Raw genomic sequence first — 14,091 nt, 5'->3', positions numbered from 1 at the left:
GATTGATTCCCTGTTATAAGAAAGTCATTGCATGAACTTCCTTGCCTTGGCAAACGGGTCGGCATTTGTGCTAGATTGTCACTGCTTGCTTGTTTGTTCCAGTTTGTTCCTAGTTTTGTTCCAGGATCCTTCTGTTCAGTTCTGTTCCTGCCTTGTTCCTGCTTTCTAGTACTCCAGTATCCCTCCATTCCTGTTTGTCTGTTCGTCTACTCAGGTAGTACCTCGGACTGTCTCACTGTTACTGACCTTGGCTTGCTCCTCGACCTGCCTGCTGCCTGCCTTCTGACTCCAGTCTGTTCCTCGACCTGCCTGCCTGCCTGCTGCCCGCTTTCTGACTTCAGCCTGTTCCTCGACCTGCCTTCCTGTCTGCCTGCTGCCTGCCTCCTGAGTCCGAACCGTCCCTTGACTCGCCTGCCTGCTGCCTGCCTTCTGACCTTGGCCTGCCTGTGAACTCGCCTGACCTCCGGAACCTGACCTCTGCTTGTTGACCACTCCTCGGACTGATTCCTGAACTTTGACCTTTGCCTGCTTGACCAGGTCCCTAGATTCTGGCTCTGTTCCTCGCTTTGTCATCACCAACGAACTTCTGTTCCTCCTTGCTACATCGGACCTCCTGTCTCGAACCTGACCGTGTTCCCCTTCTGGTTGTGGGCACACCGGACTTCCACCTTCCCAGGAGATCCTGCGAGGCCCACCTAAGTCCAAGCGGCCCCGGTCCCTACGGGCTCCTCCCAGGGGGACCTCAGGCTTCCAGTGGTGAAGCTCTACCTAGCCTCCAGTGCTCCGCCCCCTGGGAACAGTTGCTTTCTGGTCCCAACCAGGAGGCAGTTTTCCACTGCCTCAGGACAAGGGTCCACCCCCGAGCGTAACATGTGAACTTTTGAAATCACATAGGATTCTCTTGCAGGTGGACTGAAGTAGGGACCCATTTGGTCTTGGTAGATTATACTAATTCTATTGGATAATTCTTTTTTTTTTGGTTCTGGTAGTTTCCTCCTGCTCATTTGGGATTCCAGCTTAAATGGAACCATTCTGTTAGCCTAAATTGTCATAAATCTTCATTCGCAACTACCCAGGATATCCCCCTCCTAACTTTAAGCCATTCTAGCAACAGTTCTTGGCCAGGGCCAGTTATTGTGGAAGTTAGCATGGGGCACATTTAAAACTAATTGGAGAAAGTTCTTTTTTACTCAACGCACAATTAAACTCTGGAATTTGTTGCCTGAGGATGTGGTTAGTGCAGTTAGTATAGCTGTGTTTAAAAAAAGTATTGGATAAGTTCTTGGAGGAGAAGTCCATTACCTGCTACTAATTAAGTTGACTTAGATAATAACCACCGCTATTACTAGCAACTGTAACATGGAATAGACTTAGTTTTTGGGGTACTTGCCAGGTTCTTATGGCCTGGATTGGCCACTGTTAGAAACAGGATGCTGGGCTTGATGGACCCTTGGTCTGACCTAGTATGGCATTTTCTTATGTTCTTATATTCTTATGACCACGAGTTAGATCACCAGATATCACTGTTGAGTACTGACAAGGACTCCCTCAGGGGCTGCAAACACTGACCGTGCAGCATCATGGTGTGAGCCATGGATTGTGCCGCTGGAGAAGGAACTGTCAGAGGGACTGGAAGAGACAGTCGGGGTTGCCATCCAAATACAACGGAGAACGAAGATACATGTTACGCTCGGGGCAAGCTCAGGTTCTCTGCATGGCAGAGAGTAGAACTGCCACTGGACTACTGGGCTACCGTCATTGGATAATTCTAAAAGGTATTGCAACCTTCCAAGAATTCATTTTTCTCCTGAACAAATAATGCTTCGAGAACTCTGTACTGCTACCATCAGGACAGCCATTCTTGCTCTGGAAGACAATACGGACAAATTGCTTGTTTTTGCCTTGCCTTAGATCACCAGCAGAAAGCCGCTAGAGAGATAGCCAAGAAGGTTAAGCACAATAGACTCTTTGTCTCCCTTGTGTCTCTCCATCTGTTCCTAAATAAGAATGGTAATGCCACTTGAAGTTGGAAAACGATTGACAATAGGGCTGTCCCTGAACTCAACGGTCATGTTGCATAATAGGTGACTTTTTGTCCAGGTCTTTAGTAGCGGTTAGGGCTGCAATAGCATTTGTGTCTCAAAGCTGTGCACACAAATCAAGGACGGTTCATGTTCCATCTTTTTGATGATATAATAAGTACTGTTTCTCCGGTGATGTATTTTTACTTTGGCAGCAAGCACTACCTTAAGATACTTAATCAGACTGATTCTTGGCTCCAAGTGTTGTACTGTACATCATTAAAATGACAGTGTTCTGGGGAGGTGTAATATAAGAGAACTGTCCTCCTTTTAATACAATTTAGTGAGGTTCATTACCAAAGGTGGAGAATGCAATTAATACTAATTATAGTCTCCTTAATTTGCTGTGAGCAAAAAATGGAGTGACTACCTGCAGAAAACATAAATCTGCCGTGATCAGTGGGTGTACATATAATCTTGTTTTTGTACTTGAAGGTTGTAGGAGCATATGCAATTTACTTTTGACAGCATATCAAGATGTAGAAGTATGTGCAAAGCAATTTCATTGCTGTAGAGAAGAGGAACTGAAATAGGGCAGGGGGCAAAGGCAAAGTGAGCGAGAGCTGATAGAACAGTGTATAGAAGGGTAATAAACGGAGTGGAGAGACAACACTGAGGACTGCAGATAAAGGAGAACAATGGTAAGACTGGAGCACAGGAAAACTTATGGCATGAAATGGAAGCCATAGGCATTTTGGAAAAAAGTATTATGCAAGTATGAAGAGCCAAAGTACTAAAGTGCCTTTAACTGCTGCAAGCTGTTAGCATGCACAAGCTAGTTTACGTGTGCTACCAGCATTAATGCACTTAAACTAGCTTGCAGTAAGATTAATGTGAAATCTATACTAATGAGTTAATGAGATGCAAAAAATAGGCAAAATAGCTCATTACCTATTAGCGCCAAGGAAAAGTGCGCATGCAAATTCCTTCACAGATGTCTTAATGCAAAAATCTTAGCTACGCCTTAGGGGTGTGCGGTTATATGTTTGTGATACTGTCCATGTGTAGGCATGTCCTTCCTGTATGCCTCATTTGCATGGCATCAGCATTAGCTGTTGGTGCAAGAAAAAAAACAGCCACGTTCACCGTGCATTGATTGGCCGATGTTAGTACACTTTGTCTATCAACCTGGAAGTAAAAAAAAATAAATCATATCTTCCAGGCTCCATTGATCATAATGAATACAATTTGGTTTGTGTTGTGGTAACAAAATTCTAGAAAACATAACACGTCGTATTATCTTTCACGATAGGGAGGTAAAGCAGGAGTCCCCCAAAGTTTTCAAGGGAAGGGGCACATAGGATACTTCAAATCACCAAGAAGGCCAGAAAGGGCCCTAGGGGTTTGGGGGAGGGAGTGTTTGGCCCTTAGAATGATTTGAAATGCTGGGAAAAGGAGGGAAGATAGACCACCAGTAATATTTTTACATTTCTAGGAAGTTGGTGTAACCCCCTTCTTGTGTTTGAGGGGTCACACCGTCCCAGACCTCTCATTCTTCTCACAGTTCTCAGCAGTATTTAGGCACTGGGATGCCGGCAGGGACAAGGACAAGCATCCAGGGCCTTAGGCTCTTAGGGATGGTAGCCTATACAATCTCTTATTCCTTCAGTCACTCGTCCAATGGTACTCACACTTGTAGATCTCAGCATTTCTCAGTAGGCCGGTTCTCAGGCTGAAGAAAACAAGCAGAGGCTTAGAAGGATGTTAAAAACATTTTTTTTTACTGTAACTTAAATAGAATCCAGGCAAGAATAGCAAAAATCATCATAAAAAGAATCATCATAACTCTAAGTCTCTCTAACTATGTTATCATCTGAGTCAATGTCCAAAGTCCCTTCCCAGTGACAGGAAAGCAAAAACTCTCCTCTCCAAAAATAGGCAGAGAGATGGAAACAAGGTCTCCCTCCTTCCAAGAAATAAACTTCTCCCAAAAATTGACTTCTTACTCTGTGAAACCACAGTCCCCACTGTTAACTGTTCGCAGGACACAGCAGTTCACTGTCTAGTCCCCTTAGACATGGGGCTTTGCTCTTCTCAGCTGGGAACTGGTTCAAAAAATAGCCAGGTCTCTTAAAGACAAAAAATCCTCTCTGTTTTTCTCTTCTTCCACAAGACAAGAACCCTCCAGGTCTGTGAAGGCTCTAGCAGGGCTTCAGTGCTCAAAATATCCCAATGCTGCAGGCTGTGTGGCCTATGGGGATCCACCACAAAAACATTCCTCCTTCTCCCAAATGTAACCTATATCCAAGCAAAGGAAACCTCCAACCACACTGCTCATGCTCAAACAAGGGTTTTTATAGCCTGGGCTAGACCAATCCCAACACCCTGGGGATGGCCTTAGAAATGATAAAACCCTCTCACTGAAGCTGGACTAGGGCAAAATATTGATAAATGAGTTAAACATTCCTTACATTGTCAACCCTGCTCCCTCCCTTCTGCCTTCCCCTGAGGTAAGTAGATGTGTGTGGGGGGGGCATCCCCTTCCCTCTTCCACCCCCTTTCATTTCATTTTTACCCTCTAATTCCCTCTTTAAAAATGGCGCGGGCCATCCAGTGCTCCTACCATGTGACAGGGGCCGGCCAATGGCACGGATACCCTGTCACATGGTAAGGGCAAAGGGCCATCGGCGCCATTTTTATTGGTGGCAGCCAATGGCCCGAGAGCGTAAGATCGCTCCCAGGACCCCCACTGGACCACCAGGTACTTTTAAAAAGTTTTGGGGGGGTCGGGAGGGTGGGGAAAGCTAAGGGATCTGTTTTAAAGGGTCGGAGTGGGTGTTTTGTTTATCGGCTCGAGCGCAGCCAATTAAAAAAAAAAAAAAGATCGGACCGCACGAAAAAAATTTCACAATGTGAATTGGAACCGGAATCGGAACCGATTCTGGTTCCGATTCACTTCTCTAATGCTGGGCTTGATGGACCCTTGGTCTGACCCAGTATGGCGTGTTCTCATGTTCTTCTTATGTTCACTTCTTTGCAGTGAAGGATCCTCCGTTCTTCTCCCATTCTTTCCTGAGTTCTGTTGGAAGGCTTTTCCATGAATCTATCACGTTCTGTTACTCCTGAGTCCACCTCTTTGGGACCTCATATCACAACATCATTCTAGAACTTCCTTTCCACTGAAAATGCTTTGCTTTGTCTGCATTATTTATACTTTTGACATATATGAATATTTTATCATATCCTCTTCTCCTCTACTGTAGGGTATATTGTACATATTTTGGCTCATCTGCCTCTTTACATAGGGCTGAATAACCTTGGTCCTTCTCTGAACCAAGTTGGAACGCTCTGTGTGCAGTCCAGCTTACTTGTTTCAACCTGTTTCTTCTAATACAGAGCATGTCTGAACTCCAATTTTGTCATTATTGGCATTTCTAGAAGCCTCCATAATGGTAACACCAGCTGATTGACTCAAGACCAGCAAACAATACGTTCCCAGGAAACTTCTTTCTACTCTCTTGCTGACTGAAAACAAAATAAAAATCAGCAGAAACTTCAAAAAGGTTTTAAAAACGGTCCAGTAAAAGTGATGTTATCTGGCAGCCATGGGGAATGGGAGTGCCGGTTACAGTATCATCACTACGGGAGAGGGAGGGGGAAGAGAAGGGGAGGCAAGTGCCGCCCATAAATATGTCTTGCCACCCCGACTTCCAGCGCTGGTTGGTAGGTGGAAAGCAGAACAGCTGCCGTGAGCCCCCAAGCCACAGAGGATTCTGGGAATCTGCAGCCCTCCCGAGAAGAAACCGAAAAGAGCAGGGCCCAGATAGTAGCGATCTCCAGGTGGGCACTGTGATAGGCTGAAAGAGAAACATGGCGGGGCCTGTTGGTTGCACGCTCGTAGGCCCTGCCGTGGCTCCAGCCTGCCCCTCTTTCAGGGGTTTCCTAGGTAACAGGAAGCCTGAATGGGAAAAGGAGACGGGGGGCTATCACAGGGCCTTTGAGCAGGAGACTAACCCCATGATTCTCCCTGTCTAATGTGGTACCTGCCTGTCATATGTGATCACACACTGCCTGCTACGGACATATTTTTCTACCTGTATTGAACGTTTGCTTTCAGCTGTGGCCTCCACTGAGAAAGTAGTGTGATTACCACTGAGAACTCAACTCCTTCCACCTGTACTACACCACTGCATCCGGCACACTAACTACAAAATTGCATTTCGATAGGGCATAGGTTAACACCATAGCAATAATGAGGATTTTCTTAGTTTGCACAATAAATAGGGTGTGTCTGAGTCTCCTTCCTGAATGAGTAAGTCAGATATCCACAAAGAAAGGACAGGGGGGAACTGAAAATACTTTCCCTCCCGCTCCTGCTGGGCTCTGATCACAATAGAAAATGTTGCAATTTTAAAGCCACTGACCCCATTTTTTTGCTACTTTCAAAATCCATTTCATTCTCCCTATATAATATGATATCTTGGTTTTAGGCATATGACAGTAATGCACGGGGCTGACTTGAAATGATAGTAACAAGTAAATAAATAAGTTGCACAGCATTTCAGGGAGGACGTACAACACGTTAATTGGTGATGGAAGACGTTTTCCCTAATTACATTACTTTGGGAATACTTGCAGGACTCTCGTTTTCCCTTTATGCTGTCTGAGCAACCCTGTCCTCTCCCGCCGGTTCTCTCTCTCCCTCTCTCTCTCTCCTTCCTCTCTCTCTCTCTCTCTCCTTCCTCTCTGCAGAATCCAATTGTTAGCGGTATCACAAAAGCAGCCAGGAGTAGTAAAGCAGTGAGCGCTTTGTTTCCCTAATGAAGAAGCCTGTGGAAAAAGAGGAGAGAAATATTCACCATGGGTCACCAAACTCATAAGTAGAAAAAATGGATGAGCTGAAAGGTCTGAATGGGAAGTGACTTTTGCTCAAGTATAGTCAACCCCTGATTTGTTTGTGTGTGTGTGTGTGTGTGTGCATCTAGTGTAAGCCGCCTTTGTACTAAGAGTCTGCATAGCTCACCAAAGGCTGTACTGACAAGTCTTCCATGTAGTAAATGGGCGAGTCATGAGAGGTTACACTTATAGCTTCAGCGTTTTCCTCTGCCCATTATTGTCCACCCATGTGATGCCCATCCAGTCCGAGCTGAATTTTCATCACAATGTGGAAAAGTAAGGGGAGCTGTGCACACAGGATCTGTAGAAAATGCACCCCCTCCCCCCTCATTCGCCCCCTGCTTTTTTGTTAGGAGTAATTGATTTTCAGCTTTTCATCAGATGGAGTGATAGGCAATGGCATCTCCGCTAATAGTGCTGTTCAATGGGCAGCCTTATGAGTCAGATAACCAAATGGGATATGTCTTTAACGGAGGAAAAAATATATTTTATTGTATTACACAGCGTGAGATAACATTAATGAAACAAGCTTTGTAATGGGTTTGAAATTATGATTTACTGATAATTGCCTGTGATTTAAAAAAAAAAAATCTTTCCAACTACATATTTATACTGTGCTCTAGGTTAAAGAACATTTCCTCTTAAATAATGAAGATTTGATAGCCTGCTGTATATTACTGAATTGCTGTAATGTAGTATAAAAGAATATATGGCATTTTTATTCTTAAAGTAAATGCAATAAGCAGAAGAGAGAACATTTTCCCTTGCAATCTAGAATTGGCAATACATGTTCTCTTTACCAATTTTTTCTGACTTAGTATTCGAGTCCAGCAGCAAGAACTGCTATAATAAAAATATGCAATTTTATCTAAATTTACTCTCCGGCTCTTTCTGCTGCTAATTTAGCAAAATTGCCTTTTAATGAGTCCCTGATGAGAGACCTAGAGTTCACATTTTTTTCCCTTTAATAGACACGTTACTTGTCTTCTGCGCTACAAATTTCATAAATGCCTCTTTACTCTTCTCATGCGAGACAGCTATTATATATCAGTGAGTGCATTATATTCCTGGTTGCCCCTCTGGGAATTGCTGGAGTAGTCACTGCATCAGTTTCAGCTGAAAGACAGGATTCTTAAATTGGATCATTTATATTTATATAGTGCTAGGTGTCCTTTATCACAAGGAGCTCATTAAGTCTTTTTTTTCAGCTAAGCTAACTTTAGCAATAGTATATCAATTCAATTGATTGGCATTTTTGTGAATTTTTTTTTTTTTTTGTTTCTTAGACCCGTGTGCTGTAAAATGAAAGCACCTGGATTTCTTTTTTAAGTGCAGCAACAAAAGGCAGAAACCTGCAGGAAATTTATGATAAGGAGCTTCTAAGGGTCCATGCTTAGTATGGAAAAGTGGTGCTTGCCTTCTGTGATGTTAATCTGTTGCCTGCACTGCTGCGTTTCGGACCTTCATAAACCTGTGAGGAGGATGGAGATCCCTCTCTCTTTTTTTTTTTTTTTTGGACAGAGTCTGGGTATAGCTCCGGTATGAGCTGTATCGCCTGTGTGTCGCCAGTTGCAGTCAGAGCAGCGTAGCATGAAGTTTCAGAACATGGGAGAAAATGCCCTGTTTGTGTGCTGTATCATTAGAGCGAGCTGCTGAGTGGAATCAGGCTTCATTTGTCTGGTACACAAAAAGGGTGAGACTGGGCGAGCTGCTGCCCTGCTGTTTTCAACCATTAGCAGTGAACCCTATTCATCATTAAGCACAAAAATAAATGAGTCCCATAGAAATGAATTCACAGTACTGCGCCTCGGACAAGAATTGGTTTTTCTCCAATGCAAAAATGTCTTCAGTTTTCTACCAGCATTGTTCCCATATCAAAAAAGACATACAGGAGGGATATTTTACCTTATAAGGCTATTAATAAATGGTCGATTCTTATTCTACTCAGTACCAAATTAACTATTCACTATGAGTGGTACTTTTTTTTTTTTTGTTAAAGGTAATTGAGTTTTGGATGCATATGAGAGATGTACACATGGATGGTAACTCGAGTTGAGGTGTTGACAATTGATGCTACTGCTCACAAGCTTCAGAGCCGGCTATGTTTCACAGAGAGAACAGGAGAAGAATGTGCTGTGATGGCAACATTTTACAATGCTTTAAATTTTGACAGATTTGGATTGCAATTTTATTTTGAAATACAGGGGCTATGTGGATTGTTGCAAAGTTCACGGGTAGCTTTCCTCCTGCAGAGTTTGCACCAAGACTCAGTTAGAAAGTAGGCACCCTGGAAGGAAAAGTACTGGCAGAGATCTGCACCTGCTTTTTCTGCAGATACTTTTCCCCCTGATGAAACACTGCATAGAGTTCTGAAAATGCAAAACCACATGCATTGTTGTCTCCCCCTACCTAACCCACCTCTCATCCCTCCTGCTTTTCCCATAGGTAAAAATATGCATGCTGTTTTTCCTTGCATATACCTATACCCACAGACAGGATAGGCAATTTCCGATAATCCTTTTACCCGAGTAAACAGTCATTTACATGGGAAAATTGCCTATCCCAAGAATAATTTGAATTTAATTTAATTTGTACTTATAAACTGCCTTTCTAAACAAAAATAGTTCAACCAAAGCAGTGTAGAGCCAATAAAATTACATCAATAACCACTGACTGGGAAATATAAATAAGAGTGATAAAAGAAAATAGACTAACAAAACAAATTGTGCAAAATAGAAAACCATAAAAACAAATTATAACCATCAAAACATTGTCAAAGGTCCATATATTTGTTTGTTGCCAAAAATTTGCATAGAATTAAGACCTTAATTGTTTAAAGTCAGACATGTTGTAACTGAATTATTTGTGAAATGTTCATTGAATCTCCATGCTAACAATGTGTGCCTACACTCGGCAGGTTGAATTATATAAATGTTAATTATTTCTCTGACCTGTTTCAGGTTTTATATGATCTCTAATGCAAACGTTTGGGCCTGTTTTCTAGATACCATTGTTTTAATATCCCAGAAGAGAGGTACTGAAGGACAAGGATTTTATAGGTCTGAAATATGGAGGTGCTTATGTAAGTAACTATGACTCAATTTGTCATGTTACTCCTTGGATTGTAAATCTTGTTATCCATAGGTTTTGAGTTTCAGATCATTAACTTGGCCAGTTTGATGCCTTTAAATGGAAAGGGTAATTAAATAGTGGCAATTAAGGGGATATTGTGTTACTGAGATTAAGTATGGGGCTAGATCTTCCAGTGACAGTAAGAGTGAAATGCTTAGAGAGAATGCCCGTTTAGTGCAAGGGTGGGGGATGTGAAACCTGCCTTGTTGCATTGTCATAGTAGCAGTACTGTGGCAAAATAAATATCCAGCATGCCTCCCAGTTTAGCGGTTCTCTTATTCTGATTTGACAAGACAGGTAGGATGATTATCTGGCCCAAGGTAATATAGAAACAAGTGAGCTAGTCCAGGCATGTCGGCTCTTATTCCAAAGCATTCTGGAAAATTCCCTATCTGAAAAAATAGCTCTGAAAAATAGGAGCTGAAAATACTGACTCACTTGTTCCTTACGACCTGGAACTGGGTGGTCTTCAGGGCATGACTGGTTTGGGTTCCTGTTGACCAGGTCACACAGGCTAAGGTTTGTGCTGAAGTACATTCAGACAGATTATGGCTTGGATTTTACAAGCTAAGATGAACCCTCCCAGTGAAAAAAAAAAAGGGGGTTAAATATAATCTAAGTCCCATCCCTATATCTGATATATAAAATTACATGTTATAATGCAATCTCTCTAATGGAACTTGCAAACCAATGAACCTTATTAATATGACCTGTACAGTTTATACTCAAAAATATACTGCATGCTTTTCAGGACATCAAATTAGACCAGCAAAAATTGTTATAGAATGTACTCACTGCATGTGGTAAAACTTCCAAAATGTTGGTAATTCATAGGTGCATATACCGGAGGGATCATGGATAGCTGGTGCTTTGTATGTAAATATTAACTTCTTGTATGAATATATTAAGTATTGTATATGGGGCAAACTCTACTATAGTTTTTAACATCTAAATTTCTCATACTGTACTTAGGACTGCTGGTTTGAGTCTGGAGGTGATGTCATTGTGTTCTGCCTTTCTCACCCAGTTCTGAGGTCTCCGCCAATAACTATCGTATAAACACAACAAACCTCAAAGAGACAGAAAAATGCTGGCAAGTACATGTGTACCCTTACTGAAAAAAGTGTGTAGCAATGCAACAATACAATATGGAAAGGATGAATTGAACTGGGTGAGAGTTACTGGAATGGGAACTGAGAGTAAATGAAAATTGCTGTCCCATAGTCCTCTTAACCAGCCTGTGCCACCGGACTTTCAAAGCAGCACATTATAGGATGGGATTGATTACAGTTTGAAAAGTGACCTTTCCCCAAAAGTCACATGTCCATTCTCTGTTCTATGAATATGCAAATGAAATGCCAAAGTGCTGCTTAACAAACTTCTTGAATTGAAGCTTGAGCTTTTTCTGCTATGATGTAGCCACTGGTCCTACAGAATGAGCTTAAATGATTTTTTGGTGAGTTTCAAAAAACAAGAATGAATCCAGCAAGACACAATGTTTTTTTTTGCAAAAGGAGAGGAAGGGTCAGCAGAAAAGAGGAGGTGATATTGCCCCTGTATAGATCTCTGGTGAGACCTTACTTGGAACACTGTGTACAATTCTGAAGACCACATCTTCAAAAGGATATAAAAGGATGGAGTTGGGCCAGATGGTGGCAACTAAAATGATCAGTGGTCTTCATTCTAAAGCATATTGGGATAGACTTAAAGATCTAAACATGTACACCCTAAAGAAAAGGTGAGAGAACTGTGATAGAGATATTTAACTACCTCTAAGGTTTCCATGCACAGGAGATGGGCCTCTATGATTGGAAAGGAAGCTCTAGAATGCAGGGGTCATGGCATGAAGGTGAAAGGGGGTAGGAATAATCAAAGGAAAGATTTATTTATAGAGAGAGCACTAGATGCCTTGAACAGCCTCCCCATGGAGGTGGTGGTGACTAGAACAGTATCTGAATTCAAGAAAGCATGGGGATAAATACACAGGATCTCTGAGAAAGTGGTAGGTATTGTAAAGATGAATTAGTAAGTGTAGATGGCAGACTAGATGGACCATATGGTCTTTTTCTATAATCACATTTCTATGTTTCTATAGATGGCCTTTTATTTTTTTTTAATAGGCTCATACGAAACAATTGTTCATATTTTTCTTTGTAAATAAAACTTTAATGCTTTTCTAATATTTAAACTAGGAAGTTATCTTTTCATAATTAAGATTAGGGCAAATGTTGGGAGAATGACTTGTTTATTAATATGATTAATAGATAAATAATTGGCTATATTAAAACCTAGAAGGCTAGGTTTGAAAGTTATCTGGTCTGTATACCCGGATAACTTTAGGCAAGTAAATTCAGCGAGTGACTTGTCCTGCTGAATATCCATGATGAGTTATCTGGCAAACGTCAGACAGATAACTTATTCGCTCGCAGCTTTTCTTCTGAATATTGACCTCTCTGACTTTGTATTTATTTTCCAGTTGTGTAAATGACTAAAATGTTCAATGAATGAATTTTTCCCAAGATAAAAGCTCTTGTGGTCTCTTTCCCGCCCGCCCCCCCCCCTTTTAAGTATTCTTGGTACTGCTCCCCCAACACTCTCTTTGTGTGATACCTTCTGGGCTGTATTTATAATTTGCTTTAAACATGAATTTGGAAAGGAGGGTAATTTAGATCCTAAATCCAAATCTCAGTAACCCCTCCTTGTAATGTACACTCCGCTCATCGGACAAGAAACTCCAGGGAGGAAGGCTCAGAACCACTGTCAGGAAGTATTTCTTCTCGGAGAGGGTGGTGGATGCCTGGAATGCCCTTCCAGAGGAGGAGGTAAAGACAAAAATAGTGAAGGAATTCAAAGGGGCGTGGGATAAACACTGTGGATCCCTAAAGGCTAGAGGATGGGAATGAAGAAAAGAGTGCATGGGCGTAACTGGGGGAAACTCCGGGTGTGGCAGTTGCTTCCCTTAACAAATCAGCCTTGATAGTATTAATGCATCTCCATCATTGCTTTCTGTTCAACGACAGTGGGGGAAAGGGGAATTGGATTCAGACAGCAACCAACAAGGGCCTCAACATTTACGGTTTGGGGAACAAATAAACATGGGAGTAACTTGCTGATGCGGCTTTTACTACCCTTAATCACTAAGCTTGATACTTTTGATGTAGCTCCAACATTGCTCTCTGCTTCCATGGCAAGAGTTAAGGGAAATTGGATTCAAACAGCATCCCAGGGGCCTGACTTTTATGGTCTGGGAAACTGATAAGCATGAGGGTAACCTGCACAGTGCAGCAGATACTGCTATAAGCTTGCTGGACAGACTGGGTAGATCATTTGGTCCTTTTCTGCCATCATTTCTATGTTTTCTCAGTTTCCTATCTGTGCCCCTTTTCTCTACTGCCAATTCCCGACTCCGTGCTTTCCACCTGGCTGCATCGTGTGCTTGGAATAGTCTTCCTGAAATGTTGTGTCGTGTTCCCTCTCTCATCGTGTTTAAATCCCATCTAAAGACCCACTTTTTTAAAACCGCTTTTAAATCTTATGCCTGATTGTCTGTCTGCTTTTAGTCTTGTTAACTACCTTTCTTTTCTTTTTAATCATTGTCTTGCCTTATGAAAAACCCCAAGACTCTTGTCCTGTATGTTTGTCTTGTTAGATTGTAAGATCTATTGAGCAGGGATTGTCTTTTTGTATGTTTGTACAGTGCTGTGTATGTCATGTAGCACTGTAGAAATCTTAAGTAATAAATAGTAGTAACATGATCTCATCTCACTTTGACACAGGAGCTCTAAACTCTTGCTTTGAAAAACTAAAGGGAATCAAACCATAGCTTTCATTTTTAATGCATTCATTTGAAGCAGTTTCTCTTGATTTGACTGGTCCTTGAGCTGCTTCGTTGTTTTACTGTAGTACCCCCATCCTATTTTGCTGGCATATGCCCTGAGATGCTTCCAAATTGGGGCATATCAGACTTTCCTTTTGAAGATTTTTGCTATCTCACCACTAAGATAGACTACTTGACTTAAATGGCAGCTTTAATGAAATGGAA

General features: G+C 42.0%; 1 long non-coding RNA gene across 1 annotated transcript in view; it reads left to right on the top strand.

Moving 5' to 3' along the window:
- LOC115082681 overlaps window positions 1-12,497 on the top strand; it is a 40,943-nt gene extending 28,446 nt beyond the window's left edge. Inside the window, exons 4-5 of the long non-coding RNA XR_003854228.1 lie at window positions 9,922-9,999; window positions 11,022-12,497. This is a non-coding gene — a long non-coding RNA (uncharacterized LOC115082681). The remainder of the gene's footprint in view (window positions 1-9,921; window positions 10,000-11,021) is intronic.
- Window positions 12,498-14,091: the final 1,594 nt, after the last annotated feature.

This window comes from Rhinatrema bivittatum, unplaced genomic scaffold (assembly GCF_901001135.1).
Source record: "Rhinatrema bivittatum unplaced genomic scaffold, aRhiBiv1.1, whole genome shotgun sequence".
NCBI lineage: Eukaryota > Metazoa > Chordata > Amphibia > Gymnophiona > Rhinatrematidae > Rhinatrema > Rhinatrema bivittatum.
Note: the sequence above shows the minus strand (reverse complement) of the source record. Positions and strands in the feature narration are given on the sequence as shown.